This window comes from Ambystoma mexicanum, chromosome 11 (genome assembly GCF_040938575.1).
Source record: "Ambystoma mexicanum isolate Mex_15411 chromosome 11, UKY_AmexF1_1, whole genome shotgun sequence".
NCBI lineage: Eukaryota > Metazoa > Chordata > Amphibia > Caudata > Ambystomatidae > Ambystoma > Ambystoma mexicanum.
In genome coordinates, this window is record NC_090934.1 from 42,210,509 (window position 1) to 42,236,477 (window position 25,969).

Sequence of the window (25,969 nt, forward strand, 5' to 3'; positions counted from 1 at the left end):
GAGGTTGGCTTCCCCTAGTCCCAGAGTCAGATATTCATTCCGCCGCTGTCTGCGGAGGTGGCCCACTCAGTACTAGAGGTTGGCTTCCCCTAGTCCCAGAGTCAGATACTCATTCCGCTGATGTCTGCAGGGCGGCCCACTCAGTACTAGAGGTTGGCACTTCCCCTAGTCCCAGAGTCAGATACTCATTCCACCACTGTCTGCGGAGGTGGCCCACTCAGTACTAGAGGTTGGCTTTCCCTAGTCCCCGAGTCAGCTACTCATACCGCCGCTGTCTGCGGAGGCGGCCCACTCAGTACTAGAGGCTGGCTTCTCTTAGTCCCCGAGTCAGATACTCATCTGCCGCTGTCTGCGGAGACGGCCCACTTAGTACTAGAGGTTGGATTCCCCTAGTCCCAGACTCAGATACTCATTCCGCCGCTGTCTACAGAGGACGGCCCACTCAGTACTAGAGTTTGGCTTCCCTATGTCCCGGAGTCAGATACTCATTCCGCTGATGTCTGCAGAGGCGGCCCACTCAGTACTAGAGTTTGGCTTCCCCTAGTCCCAGAGTCAGATACTCATTCTGCCGCTGTATGCAGAGGTGGGCCACTCAGTACTAGAGGTTGGCTTCCCCTAGTCCCAAAGTCATATACTCATTCCGCCGCTGTCTGCAGAGGCGGCCCACTCAGTACTAGAGGTTGGCTTCGTCTGCACCCAGAGTCAGATACTCATTCCGCCGCTCTCTGCAGAGGTGGCCCACTCAGTACTAGGGATTGGCTTCCCTATGTCCCAGAGTCAGATACTCATTCTGCCGCTGTCTGCAGAGGTGGCTCACTCAGTACTAGAGGTTGGCTTCCCCTAGTGCCAGAGTCAGATACTCATTCTGCTGCTGACTGCGGAGACGGCTCACTCAGTACTAGAGGTTGCCTTTCCCTAGTCCCAGAGTCAGGTACTCATTCCGCCGCTGTCTACAGAGGACGGCCCACTCAGTACTAGAGTTTGGCTTCCCTATGTCCCGGAGTCAGATACTCATTCCGCTGATGTCTGCAGAGGCGGCCCACTCAGTACTAGAGTTTGGCTTCCCTATGTCCCAGAGTCAGATACTCATTCTGCCGCTGTATGCAGAGGTGGGCCACTCAGTACTAGAGGTTGGCTTCCCCTAGTCCCAAAGTCATATACTCATTCCGCCGCTGTCTGCAGAGGCGGCCCACTCAGTACTAGAGGTTGGCTTCGTCTGCACCCAGAGTCAGATACTCATTCCGCCGCTCTCTGCAGAGGTGGCCCACTCAGTACTAGGGATTGGCTTCCCTATGTCCCAGAGTCAGATACTCATTCTGCCGCTGTCTGCAGAGGTGGCTCACTCAGTACTAGAGGTTGGCTTCCCCTAGTGCTAGAGTCAGATACTCATTCTGCTGCTGACTGCGGAGACGGCTCACTCAGTACTAGAGGTTGGATTCCCCTAGTCCCAGACTCAGATACTCATTCCGCCGCTGTCTACAGAGGACGGCCCACTCAGTACTAGAGTTTGGCTTCCCTATGTCCCGGAGTCAGATACTCATTCCGCTGATGTCTGCAGAGGCGGCCCACTCAGTACTAGAGTTTGGCTTCCCCTAGTCCCAGAGTCAGATACTCATTCTGCCGCTGTATGCAGAGGTGGGCGACTCAGTACTAGAGGTTGGCTTCCCCTAGTCCCAAAGTCATATACTCCTTCCGCCGCTGTCTGCAGAGGCGGCCCACTCAGTACTAGAGGTTGGCTTCGTCTGCACCCAGAGTCAGATACTCATTCCGCCGCTCTCTGCAGAGGTGGCCCACTCAGTACTAGGGATTGGCTTCCCTATGTCCCAGAGTCAGATACTCATTCTGCCGCTGTCTGCAGAGGTGGCTCACTCAGTACTAGAGGTTGGCTTCCCCTAGTGCCAGAGTCAGATACTCATTCTGCTGCTGACTGCGGAGACGGCTCACTCAGTACTAGAGGTTGCCTTTCCCTAGTCCCAGAGTCAGGTACTCATTCTGCTGCTGTCTGCAAAGGGGGCCCACTCAGTACTAGAGGTTGGCTTACCCTAGTCCCCAAGTCAGATACTCATTCTGCTGCTTCTGCGGAGGCGGCCCACTCAGTACTAGAGGTTGGTTTCCCCTAGTCCCAGAGGCAGATACTCATTCTGCTGCTGCCTGCGGAGGTGGCCCACTCAGTACTGCGGTTGCCTTCCCCTAGTCCCAAAGTCAGATACTCATTCCACCGCTGCCTGCAGAGGGGGCTCACTCAGTACTAGAGGTTGGCTTCCCCTAATCCCAGAGTCAGATACTCATTCCGCTGATGTCTGCAGAAGGGGCTCACTCAGTACTAGAGGTTGGCTTCCCCTAATCCCAGAGTCAGATACTCATTCCGCTGATGTCTGCAGAGGGGGCTCACTCAGTACTAGAGGTTGGCTTCCCCGAGCCCCAGAGTCAGATATTCATTCCGCCGCTGTCTACGGAGGTGGCCCACTCAGTACTAGAGGTTGGCTTCCCCTAATCCCAGAGTCAGATACTCATTCCGCTGATGTCTGCAGGGCGGCCCACTCAGTACTAGAGGTTGGCTTCCCCTGGTCCCAGAGTCATATACTCATTCCGCCGATGTCTGCAGGGTGATCCACTCAGTACTAGAGGTTGGCTTGCCTTAGTCCCTGAGTCAGATACTCTTTCCGCCCCTGACTGCGGAGGTGGCCCACTCAGTACTAGAGGTTGGCTTCCCCTAGTCCCAGAGTCAGATATTCATTCCGCCGCTGTCTGCGGAGGTGACCCACTCAGTACTAGAGGTTGGCTTCCCCTAGTCCCAGAGTCAGATACTCATTCCGCTGATGTCTGCAGGGCGGCCCACTCAGTACTAGAGGTTGGCGCTTCCCCTAGTCCCTGAGTCAGATACTCATTCCGCCGCTGTCTGCGGAGGAGGCCCACTCAGTACTAGAGGTTTGCTTCCCCTAGTCCCAGAGTCAGATACTCATTCCGCCGCTGTCTGCAGAGACGGCCTACTTAGTACTTGAGGTTGGATTCAGCTAGTCCCAGACTCAGATACTCATTTTGCCGCTGTCTGCAGAGGACAGCCCACTCAGTACTAGAGGTTGGCTTCCCCTAGTTCCAGAGTCAGATACTCATTCCGCCGCTGTCTACAGAGGTGGCCCACTCAGTACTAGAGGTTGGCTTCCCTTAGTCCCAGAGTCAGATACTCATTCCGCCGCTATCTGCGGCAGTGGCCCACTCAGTACTAGAGGTTGGCGCTTCCCCTAGTCCCAGAGTCAGATACTCATTCCGCCGCTGACTGCGGAGGCAGCCCACTCAGTACTAGAGGGTGGCTTTTCCTAGTCCCAGAGTCAGATACTCATTCCGCCGCTGTCTGCGGAGGTGGCCCACTCAGTACTAGAGGTTGGCTTCCCCTAGTCCCAGAGTCAGATACTCATTCTGCCGCTGTTTGCAGAGGCGGACCACTCAGTACTAGAGTTTGGCTTCCCTATGTCCCTGAGTCAGATACTCATTCTACCGCTGTCTGCGGAGACTGCCCACTTAGTACTAGAGGTTGGCTTCCCCTTTTCCCAGACTCAGATACTCATTCCGCCGCTGTCTGCGGAGGTGGCCCACTCAGTACTCGAGGTTGGCTTCCACTAGTCCCAGAGTCAGATACTCATTCTGCCGCTGTTTGCAGAGGCGGACCACTCAGTACTAGAGTTTGGCTTCCCTATGTCCCTGAGTCAGATACTCATTCTGCTGCTGTCTGCAGAGGTGGGCCACTCAGTACTAGAGGTTGGCTTCCCCTAGTCCCAGAGTCAAATACTCATTCCGCCGCTGTCTGCAGAGGCAGCCCACTCAGTACTAGAGGTTGGCTTCCCCTAGTCCCAAAGTCAGATACTTATTCCGCCACTATCTGCGGCAGTGGCCCACTCAGTACTAGCGGTTGCCTTCCGCTAGTCCCAGAATCAGATACCAATTCAGCTGCTGCCTGCAGAGGGGGCCCACTTAGTACCAGAGGTTGGATTCCCCTAGTCCCAGACTCAGATACTCATTCCGCCGCTGTCTGCAGAGGACGGCCCACTCAGTACTAGAGATTGGCTTCCCCTAATCCCAGAGTCAGATACTCATTCCGCTGATGTCTGCAGGGCGGCCCACTCATTACTAGAGGTTGCTTCCCCTAGTCCCAGAGTCAGATACTCATTCCGCTGATGTCTGCAGGGCAGCCCACTCAGTACTAGAGGTTGGCACGTCCCCTAGTCCCTGAGTCAGATAATCATTCCGCTGCTGTCTGCGGAGGCGGCCCACTCAGTACTAGAGGTTTGCTTCCCCTAGTCCCAGAGTCAGATACTCATTCCGGCGCTGTCTGCAGAGACGGCCCACTTAGTACTTGAGGTTGGATTCCGCTAGTCCCAGACTCAGATACTCATTCTGCCGCTGTCTGCAGAGGACGGCCCACTCAGTACTAGAGGTTGGATTCCCCTAGCTCCAGAGTCAGATACTCATTCCGCCGCTGTCTGCAGAGGTGGCCCACTCAGTACTAGAGGTTGGCTTCCCCTAGTCCCAGAGTCACATACTCATTCCACCACTGTCTGCTGCAGTGGCCCACTCAGTCCTAGAGGTTGGCTTCCACTAGTCCCAGAGTCAGATACTCATTCCGCCGCTATCTGCGGCAGTGGCCCACTCAGTACTAGAGGTTGGCGCTTCCCCTAGTCCCAGAGTCAGATACTCATTCCGCCGCTGACTGCGGAGGCAGCCCACTCAGTACTAGAGGTTGGCTTCCCCTAGTCCCAGAGTCAGATACTCATTCTGCCGCTGTCTGCAGAGGTCGGCCACTCAGTACTAGAGGTTGGCTTCCCCTAGTCCCAGAGTCAGATACTCATTCCGCCGCTGTCTGCAGAGGTGGCCCACTCAGTACTAGAGTTTGGCTTCCCTATGTCCCGGAGTCAGATACTCATTCCGCTGCTGTCTGAAGAGGCGGCCCACTCAGTACTAGAGTTTGGCTTCCCCTAGTCCCAGAGTCAGATACTCATTCTGCCGCTGTCTGCGGCAGTGGCCCACTCAGTACTAGCGGTTGCTTCTGCTAGTCCCAGAATCAGATACCAATTCAACTGCTGCCTGCAGAGGCGGCCCACTCAGTACTAGAGGTTGGCGTCCCCTGGTCCCAGAGTCAGATACTCATTCTGCCGATGTCTGTAGGGTGGCCCACTCAGTACTAGAGGTTGGCTTCCCTTAGTCCCTGAGTCAGATACTCATTCTGCCACTGACTGCGGAGGCGGCCCATTCAGTACTAGAGGTTGGCTTCCCCTAGTCCCAGACTCAGATACTCATTCCGCCGCTGTCTGCGGAGGTGGCCCACTCAGTACTAGAGGTTGGCTTCCCCTTGTCCCAGAGTCAGATACTCATTCCGCTGATGTCTGCAGGGCGGACCACTCAGTACTAGAGGTTGGCGCTTCCCCTAGTCCCAGAGTCAGATACTCATTCCGCCGCTGTCTGCAGAGGCGGCCCACTCAGTACTAGAGTTTGGCTTCCCTATGTCCCGGAGTCAGATACTCATTCCGCTGCTGTCTGCAGAGGCGGCCCACTCAGTACTAGAGTTTGGCTTCCCCTAGTCCCAGAGTCAGATACTCATTCTGCCGCTGTCTGCAGAGGTCGGCCACTCAGTACTAGAGGTTGGCTTCCCCTAGTCCCAGAGTCAGATACTCATTCTGCCCCTGTCTGCAGAGGTGGCCCACTCAGTACTAGAGTTTGGATTCCCTATGTCCCGGAGTCAGATACTCATTCCGCTGCTGTCTGCAGAGGTGGCCCACTCAGTACTAGAGTTTGGCTTCCCCTAGTCCCAGAGTCAGATACTCATTCTGCCGGTGTCTGCAGGGTGGCCCACTCAGTACTAGAGGTTGGCTTCCCTTAGTCCCTGAGTCAGATACTCATTCTGCCGCTGACTGCGGAGGCGGCCCACTCAGTACTAGAGGTTGGCTTCCCCTAGTCCCAGACTCAGATACTCATTCCGCTGATGTCTGCAGGGCGGCCCACTCAGTACTAGAGGTTGGCGCTTCCCCTAGTCCCAGAGTCAGATACTCATTCCGCCGCTGTCTGCAGAGGCGGCCCACTCAGTACTAGAGTTTGGCTTCCCTATGTCCCGGAGTCAGATACTCATTCCGCTGCTGTCTGCAGAGGCGGCCCACTCAGTACTAGAGTTTGGCTTCCCCTAGTCCCAGAGTCAGATACTCATTCTGCCGCTGTCTGCAGAGGTCGGCCACTCAGTACTAGAGGTTGGCTTCCCCTAATCCCAGAGTCAGATACTCATTCCGCCGCTGTCTGCAGAGGTGGCCCACTCAGTACTAGCGTTTGGCTTCCCTATGTCCCGGAGTCAGATACTCATTCCGCTGCTGTCTGCAGAGGCGGCCCACTCAGTACTAGAGTTTGGCTTCCCCTAGTCCCAGAGTCAGATACTCATTCTGCCGCTGTCTGCAGAGGTGGGCCACTCAGTACTAGAGGTTGGCTTCCCCTAGTCCCAGAGTCAGATACTCATTCCGTCGCTGTCTGCAGAGGTGGCCCACTCAGTACTAGAGGTTGACTTCCCCTGGACCCAGAGTCAGATACTCATTCCACCGCTGTCTGCAGAGGCGGTCCACTCAGTACTAGAGATTGGCTTCCCTAGGTCCCAGAGTCAGATACTCATTCTGCCACTGTCTGCAGAGGTGGCTCACTCAGTACTAGAGTTTGGCTTCTCCTAGTGCCAGAGTCAGATACTCATTCCGCCGCTGACTGCGGAGACGGCTCACTCAGTAGTAGAGGGTGCCTTCTCCTGGTCCCAGAGTCAGATACTCATTCTGCTGCTTTATGCAAAGGCGGCCCACTCAGTACTAGAGGTTGGCTTCCCCTAGTCCCCAAGTCAGATACTCATTCTGCTGCTGTCTGCGGAGGCGGCCCACTCAGTACTAGAGGTTGGTTTCCCCTAGTCCCAGAGGCAGATACTCATTGCGCTGCTGCCTGCGGAGGCGGCACACTCAGTACTGCTGTTGCCTTCCCCTATTCCCAGAGTCAGATACTCATTCCGCCACTGCCTGCGAGGGCGGCCCACTCAGTAGTAGAGGTTGCCTTTTCCTAGTCCCAGAGTCAGATACTCATTCCGCTGCTGTCTGCAGTGGGGGCACACTCAGTACTAGAGGTTGGCTTCCCCGAGTCCCAGAGTAAGATACTCATTCCGCCGCTGTCTGCAGAGGTGGCCCACTCAGTACTAGAGGTTGGCTTCCCCTAGTCCCAGAGTCAGATACTCATTCCGCAGCTGTCTGCTGCAGTGGCCCACTCAGTCTTAGAGGTTGGCTTCCCCTACTCCCAGAGTCAGATATTCATTCCGCCGCTATCTGCGGCGGTGGCCCACTCAGTACTAGCGGTTGCCTTCTCCTAGTCCAGAATCAGATACCAATTCCGCTGCTGCCTGCAGAGGCGGCCCACTCAGTACTAGAGGTTGGCTTCCCCTAGTCCCAGAGTCAGATATTCATTCCGCCGCTGTCTGCTGCAGTGGCCCACTCAGTCCTAGAGGTTGGCTTTCCCTAGTCCCAGAGTCAGATACTCATTCTGCCGCTGTCTGCGGCAGTGGCCCACTCAGCACTAGAGGTTGCTTCCGCTAGTCCCAGAATCAGATACCAATTCAACTGCTGCCTGCAGAGGCGGCCCACTCAGTACTAGAGGTTGGCTTCCCCTGGTCCCAGAGTCAGATACTCATTCTGCCGCTGTCTGCAGAGGTCGGCCACTCAGTACTAGAGGTTGGCTTCCCCTAATCCCAGAGTCAGATACTCATTCCGCTGCTGTCTGCAGAGGTGGCCCACTCAGTACTAGCGTTTGGCTTCCCTATGTCCCGGAGTCAGATACTCATTCCGCTGCTGTCTGCAGAGGCGGCCCACTCAGTACTAGAGTTTGGCTTCCCCTAGTCCCAGAGTCAGATACTCATTCTAACGCTGTCTGCAGAGGTGGGCCACTCAGTACTAGAGGTTGGCTTCCCCTAGTCCCAGAGTCAGATACTCATTCCGTCGCTGTCTGCAGAGGTGGCCCACTCAGTACTAGAGGTTGACTTCCCCTGGACCCAGAGTCAGATACTTATTCCACCGCTGTCTGCAGAGGCGGTCCACTCAGTACTAGAGATTGGCTTCCCTAGGTCCCAGAGTCAGATACTCATTCAGCCACTGTCTGCAGAGGTGGCTCACTCAGTACTAGAGTTTGGCTTCTCCTAGTGCCAGAGTCAGATACTCATTCCGCCGCTGACTGCGGAGACGGCTCACTCAGTAGTAGAGGGTGCCTTCTCCTGGTCCCAGAGTCAGATACTCATTCTGCTGCTTTATGCAAAGGCGGCCCACTCAGTACTAGAGGTTGGCTTCCCCTAGTCCCCAAGTCAGATACTCATTCTGCTGCTGTCTGCGGAGGCGGCCCACTCAGTACTAGAGGTTGGTTTCCCCTAGTCCCAGAGGCAGATACTCATTGCGCTGCTGCCTGCGGAGGCGGCACACTCAGTACTGCTGTTGCCTTCCCCTATTCCCAGAGTCAGATACTCATTCCGCCACTGCCTGCGAGGGCGGCCCACTCAGTAGTAGAGGTTGCCTTTTCCTAGTTCCAGAGTCAGATACTCATTCCGCTGCTGTCTGCAGTGGGGGCACACTCAGTACTAGAGGTTGGCTTCCCCGAGTCCCAGAGTAAGATACTCATTCCGCCGCTGTCTGCAGAGGTGGCCCACTCAGTACTAGAGGTTGGCTTCCCCTAGTCCCAGAGTCAGATACTCATTCCGCAGCTGTCTGCTGCAGTGGCCCACTCAGTCTTAGAGGTTGGCTTCCCCTACTCCCAGAGTCAGATATTCATTCTGCCGCTATCTGCGGCGGTGGCCCACTCAGTACTAGCGGTTGCCTTCTCCTAGTCCAGAATCAGATACCAATTCCGCTGCTGCCTGCAGAGGCGGCCCACTCAGTACTAGAGGTTGGCTTCCCCTAGTCCCAGAGTCAGATATTCATTCCGCCGCTGTCTGCTGCAGTGGCCCACTCAGTCATAGAGGTTGGCTTTCCCTAGTCCCAGAGTCAGATACTCATTCTGCCGCTGTCTGCGGCAGTGGCCCACTCAGCACTAGAGGTTGCTTCCGCTAGTCCCAGAATCAGATACCAATTCAACTGCTGCCTGCAGAGGCGGCCCACTCAGTACTAGAGGTTGGCTTCCCCTGGTCCCAGAGTCAGATACTCATTCAGCCGATGTCTGCAGGGTGGCCCACTCAGTACTAGAGGTTGGCTTCCCTTAGTCCCTGAGTCAGATACTCATTCCGCCGCTGACTGCAGAGGCGGCCCACTCAGTACTAGAGTTTGGCTTCCCCTAGTCCCAGACTCAGATACTCATTCCGCCGCTGTCTGCGGAGGTGGCCCACTCAGTGCTAGAGGTTGGCTTCCCCTAGTCCCAGAGTCAGATACTCATTCCACTGATGTCTGCAGGGTCGCCCACTCAGTACAAGAGGTTGGCGCTTCCCCTAGTCCCAGAGTCAGATACTCATTCCGCCGCTGTCTGCAGAGGCGGCCCACTCAGTACTAGAGTTTGGCTTCCCTTTGTCCCGGAGTCAGATACTCATTCCGCTGCTATCTGCAGAGGCGGCCCACTCAGTACTAGAGTTTGGCTTCCCCTAGTCCCAGAGTCAGATACTCATTCTGCCGCTGTCTGCAGAGGTGGGCCACTCAGTACTAGAGGTTGGCTTCCCCTAATCCCAGAGTCAGATACTCATTCCGCTGCTGTCTGTAGAGGTGGCCCACTCAGTACTAGAGTTTGGCTTCTCTATGTCCCGGAGGCAGATACTCATTCCGCTGCTGTCTGCAGAGGCGGCCCACTCAGTACTAGAGTTTGGCTTCCCCTTAGTCCCAGAGTCAGATACTCATTCTGCCGCTGTCTGCAGAGGTGGGCCACTCAGTACTAGAGGTTGGCTTCCCCTAGTCCCAGAGTCAAATACTCATTCCGCCGCTGTCTGCAGAGGCGGCCCACTCAGTACTAGAGGTTGGCTTCCCCTAGTGCCTGAGTCAGATACTCATTCCGCCGCTGTCTGCAGAGGTGGCCCACTCAGTACTAGAGGTTGGCTTCCCCTAGTCCCAAAGTCAGATACTTATTCCGCCACTATCTGTGGCAGTGGCCCACTCAGTACTAGCGGTTGCCTTCCGCTGGTCCCAGAATCAGATACCAATTCAGCTGCTGCCTGCAGAGGGGGCCCACTTACTACTAGAGGTTGGATTCCCCTAGTCCCAGACTCAGATACTCATTCCGCCGCTGTCTGCAGAGGACGGCCCACTCAGTACTAGAGGTTAGCTTCCCCTAGTTCCAGAGTCAGATACTCATTCTGCCGCTGTCTGCAGAGGCGGCCCGCTCAGTACTAGAGGTTGGCTTCCCCTAGTCCCAGAGTCAGATACTCATTCCGCCACTGTCTGCTGCAGTGGCCCACTCAGTCCTAGAGCTTGGCTTCCCCTAGTCCCAGAGTCAGATACTCATTCCACCGCTATCTGCGGCAGTGGCCCACTCAGTACTAGAGGTTGCCGCTTCCCCTAGTCCCATAGTCAGATACTCGTTCCGCCGCTGACTGCGGAGGCAGCCGACTCAGTACTAGAGGGTGGCTTCTCCTAGTCCAAGAGTCAGATACTCATTCCGCCGCTGTCTGCGGAGGTGGCCCACTCAGTACTAGAGGTTGGCTTCCCCTAGTCCCAGAGTCAGATATTCATTCTGCCGCTGTCTGCAGAGGCAGCCCACTCAGTACTAGAGGCTGGCTTCCCCATGTCCCGGAGTCAGATACTCATTCCGCTGCTGTCTGCAGAGGCGGCCCACTCAGTACTAGAGTTTGGCTTCCCCTAGTCCCAGAGTCAGATACTCATTCTGCCGCTGTCTGCAGAGGTGGGCCACTCAGTACTAGAGGTTGGCTTCCCCTAGTCCCAGAGTCAGATACTCATTCCGTCGCTGTCTGCAGAGGTGGCCCACTCAGTACTAGAGGTTGACTTCCCCTGGACCCAGAGTCAGATACTCATTCCACCGCTGTCTGCAGAGGCGGTCCACTCAGTACTAGAGATTGGCTTCCCTAGGTCCCAGAGTCAGATACTCATTCTGCCACTGTCTGCAGAGGTGGCTCACTCAGTACTAGAGTTTGGCTTCTCCTAGTGCCAGAGTCAGATACTCATTCCGCCGCTGACTGCGGAGACGGCTCACTCAGTAGTAGAGGGTGCCTTCTCCTGGTCCCAGAGTCAGATACTCATTCTGCTGCTTTATGCAAAGGCGGCCCACTCAGTACTAGAGGTTGGCTTCCCCTAGTCCCCAAGTCAGATACTCATTCTGCTGCTGTCTGCGGAGGCGGCCCACTCAGTACTAGAGGTTGGTTTCCCCTAGTCCCAGAGGCAGATACTCATTGCGCTGCTGCCTGCGGAGGCGGCACACTCAGTACTGCTGTTGCCTTCCCCTATTCCCAGAGTCAGATACTCATTCCGCCACTGCCTGCGAGGGCGGCCCACTCAGTAGTAGAGGTTGCCTTTTCCTAGTCCCAGAGTCAGATACTCATTCCGCTGCTGTCTGCAGTGGGGGCACACTCAGTACTAGAGGTTGGCTTCCCCGAGTCCCAGAGTAAGATACTCATTCCGCCGCTGTCTGCAGAGGTGGCCCACTCAGTACTAGAGGTTGGCTTCCCCTAGTCCCAGAGTCAGATACTCATTCCGCAGCTGTCTGCTGCAGTGGCCCACTCAGTCTTAGAGGTTGGCTTCCCCTACTCCCAGAGTCAGATATTCATTCCGCCGCTATCTGCGGCGGTGGCCCACTCAGTACTAGCGGTTGCCTTCTCCTAGTCCAGAATCAGATACCAATTCCGCTGCTGCCTGCAGAGGCGGCCCACTCAGTACTAGAGGTTGGCTTCCCCTAGTCCCAGAGTCAGATACTCATTCCGCCGCTGTCTGCTGCAGTGGCCCACTCAGTCCTAGAGGTTGGCTTTCCCTAGTCCCAGAGTCAGATACTCATTCTGCCGCTGTCTGCGGCAGTGGCCCACTCAGCACTAGAGGTTGCTTCCGCTAGTCCCAGAATCAGATACCAATTCAACTGCTGCCTGCAGAGGCGGCCCACTCAGTACTAGAGGTTGGCTTCCCCTGGTCCCAGAGTCAGATACTCATTCAGCCGATGTCTGCAGGGTGGCCCACTCAGTACTAGAGGTTGGCTTCCCTTAGTCCCTGAGTCAGATACTCATTCTGCCGCTGACTGCAGAGGCGGCCCACTCAGTACTAGAGTTTGGCTTCCCCTAGTCCCAGACTCAGATACTCATTCCGCCGCTGTCTGCGGAGGTGGCCCACTCAGTGCTAGAGGTTGGCTTCCCCTAGTCCCAGAGTCAGATACTCATTCCACTGATGTCTGCAGGGCCGCCCACTCAGTACAAGAGGTTGGCGCTTCCCCTAGTCCCAGAGTCAGATACTCATTCCGCCGCTGTCTGCAGAGGCGGCCCACTCAGTACTAGAGTTTGGCTTCCCTATGTCCCGGAGTCAGATACTCATTCCGCTGCTGTCTGCAGAGGCGGCCCACTCAGTACTAGAGTTTGGCTTCCCCTAGTCCCAGAGTCAGATACTCATTCTGCCTCTGTCTGCAGAGGTGGGCCACTCAGTACTAGAGGTTGGCTTCCCCTAGTCCCAGAGTCAGATACTCATTCCGCTGCTGTCTGTAGAGGTGGCCCACTCAGTACTAGAGTTTGGCTTCTCTATGTCCCGGAGGCAGATACTCATTCCGCTGCTGTCTGCAGAGGCGGCCCACTCAGTACTAGAGTTTGGCTTCCCCTTAGTCCCAGAGTCAGATACTCATTCTGCCGCTGTCTGCAGAGGTGGGCCACTCAGTACTAGAGGTTGGCTTCCCCTAGTCTCAGAGTCAAATACTCATTCCGCCGCTGTCTGCAGAGGCGGCCCACTCAGTACTAGAGGTTGGCTTCCCCTAGTGCCTGAGTCAGATACTCATTCCGCCGCTGTCTGCAGAGGTGGCCCACTCAGTACTAGAGGTTGGCTTCCCCTAGTCCCAAAGTCAGATACTTATTCCGCCACTATCTGTGGCAGTGGCCCACTCAGTACTAGCGGTTGCCTTCCGCTGGTCCCAGAATCAGATACCAATTCAGATGCTGCCTGCAGAGGGGGCCCACTTACTACTAGAGGTTGGATTCCCCTAGTCCCAGACTCAGATACTCATTCCGCCGCTGTCTGCAGAGGACGGCCCACTCAGTACTAGAGGTTAGCTTCCCCTAGTTCCAGAGTCAGATACTCATTCTGCCGCTGTCTGCAGAGGCGGCCCGCTCAGTACTAGAGGTTGGCTTCCCCTAGTCCCAGAGTCAGATACTCATTCCGCCACTGTCTGCTGCAGTGGCCCACTCAGTCCTAGAGCTTGGCTTCCCCTAGTCCCAGAGTCAGATACTCATTCCACCGCTATCTGCGGCAGTGGCCCACTCAGTACTAGAGGTTGCCGCTTCCCCTAGTCCCAGAGTCAGATACTCGTTCCGCCGCTGACTGCGGAGGCAGCCGACTCAGTACTAGAGGGTGGCTTCTCCTAGTCCAAGAGTCAGATACTCATTCCGCCGCTGTCTGCGGAGGTGGCCCACTCAGTACTAGAGGTTGGCTTCCCCTAGTCCCAGAGTCAGATATTCATTCTGCCGCTGTCTGCAGAGGCAGCCCACTCAGTACTAGAGGCTGGCTTCCCCATGTCTCTGAGTCAGATACTCATTCTGCCGCTGTCTGCGGAGACGGCCCACTCAGTACTAGAGTTTGGCTTCCCCTTAGTCCCAGAGTCAGATACTCATTCCGCCGTTGACTGCAGAGGCAGCCCACTGAGTACTAGAGGTTGGCTTCCCCTAGTCCCAGAGTCAGATATTCATTCCGCCGCTGTCTGCGGAGGTGGCCCGCACAGTACTAGAGGTTGGCTTCCCCTAGTCCCAGAGTCAGATACTCATTCCGCTGATGTCTGCAGGGCGGCCCACTCAGTACTAGAGGTTGGCGCTTCCCCTAGTCCCTGAGTCAGATACTCATTCCACCGCTGTCTGCGGGGGCAGCCCACTCAGTACTAGAGGTTGGCTTCCCATAGTCCCAGAGTCAGATACTCATTCCGCTGCTGTCTGCAGTGGGGGCTCAGTACTAGAGGTTGGCTTCCCCGAGTCCCAGAGTCAGATATTCATTCCGCCGCTGTCTGCGAAGGTGGCACACTCAGTACTAGAGGTTGGCTTCCCCTAATCCCAGAGTCAGATACTCATTCCGCTGATGTCTGCAGGGTGGCCCACTCAGTACTAGAGGTTGGCTTCGCCTGGTCCCAGAGTCAGATACTCATTCTGACGATGTCTGCAGGGTGGCCCACTCAGTACTAGAGGTTGGCTTGCCTTAGTCCCTGAGTCAGATGCTCATTCCGCCGCTGACTGCGGAGGTGGCCCACTCAGTACTAGATGTTGGCTTCCCCTAGTCCCAGAGTCAGATATTCATTCCGCCGCTGTCTGCGGAGGTGGCCCACTCAGTACTAGAGATTGGCTTCCCCTAATCCCAGAGTCAGATACTCATTCCGCTGATGTCTGCAGGGCGGCCCACTCAGTACTAGAGGTTGGCGCTTCCCCTAGTCCCTGAGTCAGATACTCATTCTGCCGCGGTCTGCGGAAGCGGCCCACTCAGTAATAGAGGTTGGCTTTCCCTAGTCCCAGAGTCAGATACTCATTCCGCCGCTGTCTGCAGAGACGGCCCACTTAGTATTAGAGGTTGGATTCCCCTAGTCCCAGAATCAGATACTCATTCCGCCACTGTCTGCTGCAGTGGCCCACTCAGTCCTAGAGGTTTGCTTCCCCTAGTCCCAGAGTCAGATACTCATTCCGCCGCTATCTGCGGCAGTGGCCCACTCAGTACTAGCGGTTACCTTCCCCTAGTCCCAGAATCAGATACCAATTGAGCTGCTGCCTGCAGAGGCGGCCCACTCAGTACTAGAGGTTGTCTTCCCCTGGCCCCAGAGTCAGATACTCATTCCACCGATGTCTGCAGGGTGGCCCACTCAGTACTAGAGGTTGGCTTCCTTTAGTCCCTGAGTCAGATACTCATTCCGCTGCTGACTGCAGAGGCAGCCCACTGAGTACTAGAGGTTGGTTTCCCCTAGTCCCTGAGTCAGATACTCATTCCGCCACTGTCTGCGGGGGCGGCCCACTCAGTACTAGAGGTTGGCTTCCCATAGTCCCAGAGTCAGATACTCATTCTGCCGCTGTCTGCGGAGGCGGCCCACTCAGTACCAGAGGCTGGCTTCCCCTAGTCCCGAGTCAGATACTCATTCCGCTGCTGCCTGCAGAGACGGCCCACTTAGTACTAGAGGTTGGATTTCCCTAGTCCCAGACTCAGATACTCATTCCGCCGCTGTCTGCAGAGGACGGCCAACTCAGTACTATAGGTTGGCTTCCCCTAGTCCCAGAGTCAGATACTCATTCCGTCGCTGTCTGCAGAGGCGGCCCACTCAGTACTAGAGTTTGGCTTCCATATGTCCCGGAGTCAGATACTCATTCCGCTGCTGTCTGCAGAGGTGGCCCACTCAGTCCTAGAGCTTGGCTTCCCCTAGTCCCAGAGTCAGATACTCATTCCACCGCTATCTGCGGCAGTGGCCCACTCAGTACTAGAGGTTGCCGCTTCCCCTAGTCCCATAGTCAGATACTCGTTCCGCCGCTGACTGCGGAGGCAGCCGACTCAGTACTAGAGGGTGGCTTCTCCTAGTCCAAGAGTCAGATACTCATTCCGCCGCTGTCTGCGGAGGTGGCCCACTCAGTACTAGAGGTTGGCTTCCCCTAGTCCCAGAGTCAGATATTCATTCTGCCGCTGTCTGCAGAGGCAGCCCACTCAGTACTAGAGGCTGGCTTCCCCATGTCCCGGAGTCAGATACTCATTCCGCTGCTGTCTGCAGAGGCGGCCCACTCAGTACTAGAGTTTGGCTTCCCCTAGTCCCAGAGTCAGATTCTCATTCTGCCGCTGTCTGCAGAGGTGGGCCACTCAGTACTAGAGGTTGGCTTCCCCTAGTCCCAGAGTCAGATACTCATTCCGTCGCTGTCTGCAGAGGTGGCCCACTCAGTACTAGAGGTTGACTTCCCCTGGACCCAGAGTCAGATACTCATTCCACCGCTGTCTGCAGAGGCGGTCCACTCAGTACTAGAGATTGGCTTCCCTAGGTCCCAGAGTCAGATACTCATTCTGCCACTGTCTGCAGAGGGGGCTCACTCAGTACTAGAGTTTGGCTTCTCCTAGTGCCAGAGTCAGATACTCATTCCGCCGCTGACTGCGGAGACGGCTCACTCAGTAGTAGAGGGTGCCTTCTCCTGGTCCCAGAGTCAGATACTCATTCTGCTGCTTTATGCAAAGGCGGCCCACTCAGTACTAGAGGTTGGCTTCCCCTAGTCCCCAAGTCAGATACTCATTCTGCTGCTGTCTGCGGAGGCGGCCCACTCAGTACTAGAGGTTGGTTTCCCCTAGTCCCAGAGGCAGATACTCATTGCGCTGCTGCCTGCGGAGGCGGCACACTCAGTACTGCTGTTGCCTTCCCCTATTCCCAGAGTCAGATACTCATTCCGCCACTGCCTGCGAGGGCGGCCCACTCAGTAGTAGAGGTTGCCTTTTCCTAGTCCCAGAGTCAGATACTCATTCCGCTGCTGTCTGCAGTGGGGGCACACTCAGTACTAGAGGTTGGCTTCCCCGAGTCCCAGAGTAAGATACTCATTCCGCCGCTGTCTGCAGAGGTGGCCCACTCAGTACTAGAGGTTGGCTTCCCCTAGTCCCAGAGTCAGATACTCATTCCGCAGCTGTCTGCTGCAGTGGCCCACTCAGTCTTAGAGGTTGGCTTCCCCGACTCCCAGAGTCAGATATTCATTCCGCCGCTATCTGCGGCGGTGGCCCACTCAGTACTAGCGGTTGCCTTCTCCTAGTCCAGAATCAGATACCAATTCCGCTGCTGCCTGCAGAGGCGGCCCACTCAGTACTAGAGGTTGGCTTCCCCTAGTCCCAGAGTCAGATATTCATTCCGCCGCTGTCTGCTGCAGTGGCCCACTCAGTCCTAGAGGTTGGCTTTCCCTAGTCCCAGAGTCAGATACTCATTCTGCCGCTGTCTGCGGCAGTGGCCCACTCAGCACTAGAGGTTGCTTCCGCTAGTCCCAGAATCAGATACCAATTCAACTGCTGCCTGCAGAGGCGGCCCACTCAGTACTAGAGGTTGGCTTCCCCTGGTCCCAGAGTCAGATACTCATTCAGCCGATGTCTGCAGGGTGGCCCACTCAGTACTAGAGGTTGGCTTCCCTTAGTCCCTGAGTCAGATACTCATTCCGCCGCTGACTGCAGAGGCGGCCCACTCAGTACTAGAGTTTGGCTTCCCCTAGTCCCAGACTCAGATACTCATTCCGCCGCTGTCTGCGGAGGTGGCCCACTCAGTGCTAGAGGTTGGCTTCCCCTAGTCCCAGAGTCAGATACTCATTCCACTGATGTCTGCAGGGCCGCCCACTCAGTACAAGAGGTTGGCGCTTCCCCTAGTCCCAGAGTCAGATACTCATTCCGCCGCTGTCTGCAGAGGCGGCCCACTCAGTACTAGAGTTTGGCTTCCCTATGTCCCGGAGTCAGATACTCATTCCGCTGCTGTCTGCAGAGGCGGCCCACTCAGTACTAGAGTTTGGCTTCCCCTAGTCCCAGAGTCAGATACTCATTCTGCCGCTGTCTGCAGAGGTGGGCCACTCAGTACTAGAGGTTGGCTTCCCCTAGTCCCAGAGTCAGATACTCATTCCGCTGCTGTCTGTAGAGGTGGCCCACTCAGTACTAGAGTTTGGCTTCTCTATGTCCCGGAGGCAGATACTCATTCCGCTGCTGTCTGCAGAGGCGGCCCACTCAGTACTAGAGTTTGGCTTCCCCTTAGTCCCAGAGTCAGATACTCATTCTGCCGCTGTCTGCAGAGGTGGGCCACTCAGTACTAGAGGTTGGCTTCCCCTAGTCCCAGAGTCAAATACTCATTCTGCCGCTGTCTGCAGAGGCGGCCCACTCAGTACTAGAGGTTGGCTTCCCCTAGTGTCTGAGTCAGATACTCATTCCGCCGCTGTCTGCAGAGGTGGCCCACTCAGTACTAGAGGTTGGCTTCCCCTAGTCCCAAAGTCAGATACTTATTCCGCCACTATCTGTGGCAGTGGCCCACTCAGTACTAGCGGTTGCCTTCCGCTGGTCCCAGAATCAGATACCAATTCAGCTGCTGCCTGCAGAGGGGGCCCACTTACTACTAGAGGTTGGATTCCCCTAGTCCCAGACTCAGATACTCATTCCGCCGCTGTCTGCAGAGGACGGCCCACTCAGTACTAGAGGTTAGCTTCCCCTAGTACCAGAGTCAGATACTCATTCTGCCGCTGTCTGCAGAGGCGGCCCGCTCAGTACTAGAGGTTGGCTTCCCCTAGTCCCAGAGTCAGATACTCATTCCGCCACTGTCTGCTGCAGTGGCCCACTCAGTCCTAGAGCTTGGCTTCCCCTAGTCCCAGAGTCAGATACTCATTCCACCGCTATCTGCGGCAGTGGCCCACTCAGTACTAGAGGTTGCCGCTTCCCCTAGTCCCAGAGTCAGATACTCGTTCCGCCGCTGACTGCGGAGGCAGCCGACTCAGTACTAGAGGGTGGCTTCTCCTAGTCCAAGAGTCAGATACTCATTCCGCCGCTGTCTGCGGAGGTGGCCCACTCAGTACTAGAGGTTGGCTTCCCCTAGTCCCAGAGTCAGATATTCATTCTGCCGCTGTCTGCAGAGGCAGCCCACTCAGTACTAGAGGCTGGCTTCCCCATGTCTCTGAGTCAGATACTCATTCTGCCGCTGTCTGCGGAGACGGCCCACTCAGTACTAGAGTTTGGCTTCCCCTTAGTCCCAGAGTCAGATACTCCTTCCGCCGTTGACTGCAGAGGCAGCCCACTGAGTACTAGAGGTTGGCTTCCCCTAGTCCCAGAGTCAGATATTCATTCCGCCGCTGTCTGCGGAGGTGGCCCGCACAGTACTAGAGGTTGGCTTCCCCTAGTCCCAGAGTCAGATACTCATTCCGCTGATGTCTGCAGGGCGGCCCACTCAGTACTAGAGGTTGGCGCTTCCCCTAGTCCCTGAGTCAGATACTCATTCCACTGCTGTCTGCGGGGGCAGCCCACTCAGTACTAGAGGTTGGCTTCCCATAGTCCCAGAGTCAGATACTCATTCCGCTGCTGTCTGCAGAGGGGGCTCACTCAGTACTAGAGGTTGGCTTCCCCGAGTCCCAGAGTCAGATATTCATTCCGCCGCTGTCTGCGAAGGTGGCACACTCAGTACTAGAGGTTGGCTTCCCCTAATCCCAGAGTCAGATACTCATTCCGCTGATGTCTGCAGGGTGGCCCACTCAGTACTAGAGGTTGGCTTCGCCTGGTCCCAGAGTCAAATACTCATTCTGACGATGTCTGCAGGGTGGCCCACTCAGTACTAGAGGTTGGCTTGCCTTAGTCCCTGAGTCAGATGCTCATTCCGCCGCTGACTGCGGAGGTGGCCCACTCAGTACTAGATGTTGGCTTCCCCTAGTCCCAGAGTCAGATATTCATTCCGCCGCTGTCTGCGGAGGTGGCCCACTCAGTACTAGAGATTGGCTTCCCCTAATCCCAGAGTCAGATACTCATTCCGCTGATGTCTGCAGGGCGGCCCACTCAGTACTAGAGGTTGGCGCTTCCCCTAGTCCCTGAGTCAGATACTCATTCTGCCGCGGTCTGCGGAGGCGGCCCACTCAGTAATAGAGGTTGGCTTTCCCTAGTCCCAGAGTCAGATACTCATTCCGCCGCTGTCTGCAGAGACGGCCCACTTAGTATTAGAGGTTGGATTCCCCTAGTCCCAGAATCAGATACTCATTCCGCCACTGTCTGCTGCAGTGGCCCACTCAGTCCTAGAGGTTTGCTTCCCCTAGTCCCAGAGTCAGATACTCATTCCGCCGCTATCTGCGGCAGTGGCCCACTCAGTACTAGCGGTTACCTTCCCCTAGTCCCAGAATCAGATACCAATTGAGCTGCTGCCTGCAGAGGCGGCCCACTCAGTACTAGAGGTTGTCTTCCCCTGGCCCCAGAGTCAGATACTCATTCCACCGATGTCTGCAGGGTGGCCCACTCAGTACTAGAGGTTGGCTTCCCATAGTCCCAGAGTCAGATACTCATTCCGCTGCTGACTGCAGAGGCAGCCCACTGAGTACTAGAGGTTGGTTTCCCCTAGTCCCTGAGTCAGATACTCATTCCGCCACTGTCTGCGGGGGCGGCCCACTCAGTACTAGAGGTTGGCTTCCCATAGTCCCAGAGTCAGATACTCATTCTGCCGCTGTCTGCGGAGGCGGCCCACTCAGTACCAGAGGCTGGCTTCCCCTAGTCCCGAGTCAGATACTCATTCCGCTGCTGCCTGCAGAGACGGCCCACTTAGTACTAGAGGTTGGATTTCCCTAGTCCCAGACTCAGATACTCATTCCGCCGCTGTCTGCAGAGGACGGCCAACTCAGTACTATAGGTTGGCTTCCCCTAGTCCCAGAGTCAGATACTCATTCCGTCGCTGTCTGCAGAGGCGGCCCACTCAGTACTAGAGTTTGGCTTCCATATGTCCCGGAGTCAGATACTCATTCCGCTGCTGTCTGCAGAGGTGGGCCACTCAGTACTAGAGGTTGGCTTCCCGTAGTCCCAGAGTCAGATACTCATTCCGCCACTGTCTGCAGAGGCGGCCCACTCAGTACTAGAGGTTGGCTTCCTCTGGACCCAGAGTCAGATACTCATTCGGTCGCTGTCTGCAGAGGCAGCCCACTCAGTACTAGAGATTGGTTTCCCTATGTCCCAGAGTCAGATACTCATTCTGCCACTGTCTGCAGAGGTGGGAGACTCAGTACTAGAGGTTGGCTTCCTCTAGTCCCAGACTCAGATACTCATTCCGCCGCTGTCTGCGGAGGTGGCCCACTCAGTACTAGAGGTTGGCTTCCCCTAGTCCCAGAGTCAGATACTCATTCTGCCACTGTCTGCGGCAGTGGCCCACTCAGTACTAGCGGTTGCTTCCGCTAGTCCCAGAATCAGATACCAATTCAACTGCTGCCTGCAGAGGCGGCCCACTCAGTACTAGAGGTTGGCTTCCCCTGGTCCCAGAGTCAGATACTCATTCCGCCGATGTCTGCAGGGTGGCCCACTCAGTACTAGAGGTTGGCTTCCCTTAGTCACTGAGTCAGATACTCATTCCGCCGCTGACTGCGGAGGCGGCCCACTCAGTACTAGAGGTTGGCTTCCCTTAGTCCCAGACTCAGATACTCATTCCGCCGCTGTCTGCGGAGGTGGCCCACTCAGTACTAGAGGTTGGCTTCCCCTAGTCCCAGAGTCAGATACTCATTCCACTGATGTCTGCAGGGCGGCCCACTCAGTACTAGAGGTTGCCGCTTCCCCTAGTCCCAGAGTCAGATACTCATTCCGCCGCTGTCTGCAGAGGCGGCCCACTCAGTACCAGAGTTTGGCTTCCCTATGTCCCGGAGTCAGATTCTCATTCCGCTGCTGTCTGCAGAGGCGGCCCACTCAGTACTAGAGTTTGGTTTCCCCTAGTCCCAGAGTCAGATACTCATTCTGCCGCTGTCTGCAGAGGTCGGCCACTCAGTACTAGAGGTTGGCTTCCCCTAGTCCCAGAGTCAGATACTCATTCCGCCGCTGTCTGCAGAGGTGGCCCACACAGTACTAGAGTTTGGCTTCCCTATGTCCCGGAGTCAGATACTCATTCCGCTGCTGTCTGCAGAGGCAGCCCACTCAGTACTAGAGTTTGGCTTCCCCTAGTCCCAGAGTCAGATACTCATTCTGCCGCTGTCTGCAGAGGTGGGCCACTCAGTACTAGAGGTTGGCTTCCCCTAGTCCCAGAGTCAGATACTCATTCCGTCGTTGTCTGCAGAGGTGGCCCACTCAGTACTAGAGGTTGACTTCCCCTGGACCCAGAGTCAGATACTCATTCCACCGCTGTCTGCAGAGGCGGCCCATTCAGTACTAGAGATTGTCTTCCCTATTTCCCAGAGTCAGATACTCATTCTGCCACTGTCTGCAGAGGTGGCTCACTCAGTACTAGAGGTGGCTTCTCCTAGTGCCAGAGTCAGATACTCATTCCGCCGCTGACTGCGGAGACGGCTCACTCAGTAGTAGAGGTTGCCTTTTCCTGGTCCCAGAGTCAGATACTCATTCTGCTGCTTTCTGCAAAGGCGGCCCACTCAGTACTAGAGGTTGGCTTCCCCTAGTCCCCAAGTCAGATACTCATTCTGCTGCTGTCTGCGGAGGCGGCCCACTCAGTACTAGAGATGGGTTTCCCCTAGTCCCAGAGGTAGATACTCATTCCGCCTCTGCCTGCGGAGGCGGCACACTCAGTACTGCTGTTGCCTTCCCCTATTCCCAGAGTCAGATACTCATTCCGCCACTGCCTGCGAGGGCGGCCCATTCAGTAGTAGAGGTTGCCTTTTCCTAGTCCCAGAGTCAGATACTCATTCCGCTGCTGTCTGCAGAGGTGGCCCACTCAGTACTAGAGGTTGGCTTCCCCGAGTCCCACAGCAAGATACTCATTCCGCCGCTGTCTGCAGAGGTGGCCCACTCAATACTAGAGGTTGGCTTCCCCTAGTCCCAGAGTCAGATACTCATTCCGCCGCTGTCTGCTGCAGTGGCCCACTCAGTCTTAGATGTTGGCTTCCCCTACTCCCAGAGTCAGATATTCATTCCGCCGCTATCTGCGGCGGTGGCCCACTCAGTACTAGCGGTTGCCTTCCAATAGTCCAGAATCAGATACCAATTCCGCTGCTGCCTGCAGAGGCCGCCCACTCAGTACTAGAGTTTGGCTTCCCCTAGTCCCAGATTCAGATATTCATTCCGCCGCTGTCTGCTGCAGTGGCCCACTCAGTCCTAGAGGTTGGCTTCCCCTAGTCCCAGAGTCAGATACTCATTCTGCCGCTGTCTGCGGCAGTGGCCCACTCAGTACTAGCGGTTGCTTCCGCTAGTCCCAGAATCAGATACCAATTCAACTGCTGCCTGCAGAGGCGGCCCACTCAGTACTAGAGGTTGGCTTCCCCTGGTCCCAGAGTCAGATACTCATTCCGCCGATGTCTGCAGGGTGGCCCACTCAGTACTAGAGGTTGGCTTCCCTTAGTCCCTGAGTCAGATACTCATTCCGCCGCTGACTGCGGAGGTGGCCCACTCAGTACTAGAGGTTGGCTTCCCCTAGTCCCAGACTCAGATACTCATTCCGCCGCTGTCTGCGGAGGTGGCCCACTCAGTACTAGAGGTTGGCTTCCCCTAGTCCCAGAGTCAGATACTCATTCCGCTGATGTCTGCAGGGCCACCCACTCAGTACTAGAGGTTGGCGCTTCCACTAGTCCCAGAGTCAGAAACTCATTCCGCCGCTGTCTGCAGAGGCGGACCACTCAGTACTAGAGTTTGGCTTCCCTATGTCCCAGAGTCAGATACTCATTCCGCTGCTGTCTGCAGAGGCGGCCCACTCAGTACTAGAGTTTGGCTTCCCCTAGTCCCAGAGTCAGATACTCATTCTGCCGCTGTCTGCAGAGGTGGACCACTCAGTACTAGAGGTTGGCTTCCCCTAGTCCCAGAGTCAGATACTCATTCCGCCGCTGTCTGTAGAGGTGGCCCACTCAGTACTAGAGGTTGACTTCCCCTGGACCCAGAGTCAGATACTCATTCCACCGCTGTCTGCAGAGGCGGCCCACTCAGTACTAGAGATTGGCTTCCCTATGTCCCAGAGTCAGATACTTATTCTGCCACTGTCTGCAGAGGTGGCTCACTCAGTACTAGAGTTTGGCTTCTCCTAGTGCCAGAGTCAGATACTCATTCGGCCGCTGACTGCGGAAACGGCTCACTCAGTACTAGAGGTTGCCTTCCCCTAGTCCCAGAGTCAGATACTCATTCTGCTGCTTTCTGCAAAGGCGGCCCAGTCAGTACTAGAGGTTGGCTTCCCCTAGTCCCCAAGTCAGATACTCATTCTGCTGCTGTCTGCGGAGGCGGCCCACTCAGTACTAGAGGTTGGTTTCCCCTAGTCCCAGATGCAGACACTCATTCCGCCGCTGCCTGCGGAGGTGGCACACTCAGTACTGCTGTTGCCTTCCCCTATTCCCAGAGTCAGATACTCATTCTGCCACTGCCTGCGGGGGCGGCCCACTCAGTAGTAGAGGTTGCCTTTTCCTATCCCAGAGTCAGATACTCATTCCGCCACTGTCTGCAGAGGCGGCCCACTCAGTACTAGAGGTTGGCTTCCTCTGGACCCAGAGTCAGATACTCATTCGGTCGCTGTCTGCAGAGGCAGCCCACTCAGTACTAGAGATTGGTTTCCCTATGTCCCAGAGTCAGATACTCATTCTGCCACTGTCTGCAGAGGTGGGAGACTCAGTACTAGAGGTTGGCTTCCTCTAGTCCCAGACTCAGATACTCATTCCGCCGCTGTCTGCGGAGGTGGCCCACTCAGTACTAGCGGTTGCTTCCGCTAGTCCCAGAATCAGATACCAATTCAACTGCTGCCTGCAGAGGCGGCCCACTCAGTACTAGAGGTTGGCTTCCCCTGGTCCCAGAGTCAGATACTCATTCCGCCGATGTCTGCAGGGTGGCCCACTCAGTACTAGAGGTTGGCTTCCCTTAGTCACTGAGTCAGATACTCATTCCGCCGCTGACTGCGGAGGCGGCCCACTCAGTACTAGAGGTTGGCTTCCCCTAGTCCCAGACTCAGATACTCATTCCGCCGCTGTCTGCGGAGGTGGCCCACTCAGTACTAGAGGTTGGCTTCCCCTAGTCCCAGAGTCAGATACTCATTCCACTGATGTCTGCAGGGCGGCCCACTCAGTACTAGAGGTTGCCGCTTCCCCTAGTCCCAGAGTCAGATACTCATTCCGCCGCTGTCTGCAGAGGCGGCCCACTCAGTACTAGAGTTTGGCTTCCCTATGTCCCGGAGTCAGATACTCATTCCGCTGCTGTCTGCAGAGGCGGCCCACTCAGTACTAGAGTTTGGTTTCCCCTAGTCCCAGAGTCAGATACTCATTCTGCCGCTGTCTGCAGAGGTCGGCCACTCAGTACTAGAGGTGGGCTTCCCCTAGTCCCAGAGTCAGATACTCATTCCGCCGCTGTCTGCAGAGGTGGCCCACACAGTACTAGAGTTTGGCTTCCCTATGTCCCAGAGTCAGATACTCATTCCGCTGCTGTCTGCAGAGGCGGCCCACTCAGTACTAGAGTTTGGCTTCCCCTAGTCCCAGAGTCAGATACTCATTCTGCCGCTGTCTGCAGAGGTGGACCACTCAGTACTAGAGGTTGGCTTCCCCTAGTCCCAGAGTCAGATACTCATTCCGCCGCTGTCTGTAGAGGTGGCCCACTCAGTACTAGAGGTTGACTTCCCCTGGACCCAGAGTCAGATTCTCATTCCACCGCTGTCTGCGGAGGTGGCCCACTCAGTACTAGAGGTTGGCTTCTCCTAGTCCCAGAGTCAGATACTCATTCCGCTGATGTCTGCAGGGCCACCCACTCAGTACTAGAGGTTGGCGCTTCCACTAGTCCCAGAGTCAGAAACTCATTCCGCCGCTGTCTGCAGAGGCGGACCACTCAGTACTAGAGTTTGGCTTCCCTATGTCCCAGAGTCAGATACTCATTCCGCTGCTGTCTGCAGAGGCGGCCCACTCAGTACTAGAGTTTGGCTTCCCCTAGTCCCAGAGTCAGATACTCATTCTGCCGCTGTCTGCAGAGGTGGACCACTCAGTACTAGAGGTTGGCTTCCCCTAGTCCCAGAGTCAGATACTCATTCCGCCGCTGTCTGTAGAGGTGGCCCACTCAGTACTAGAGGTTGACTTCCCCTGGACCCAGAGTCAGATACTCATTCCACCGCTGTCTGCAGAGGCGGCCCATTCAGTACTAGAGATTGTCTTCCCTATGTCCCAGAGTCAGATACTCATTCTGCCACTGTCTGCAGAGGTGGCTCACTCAGTACTAGAGTTTGGCTTCTCCTAGTGCCA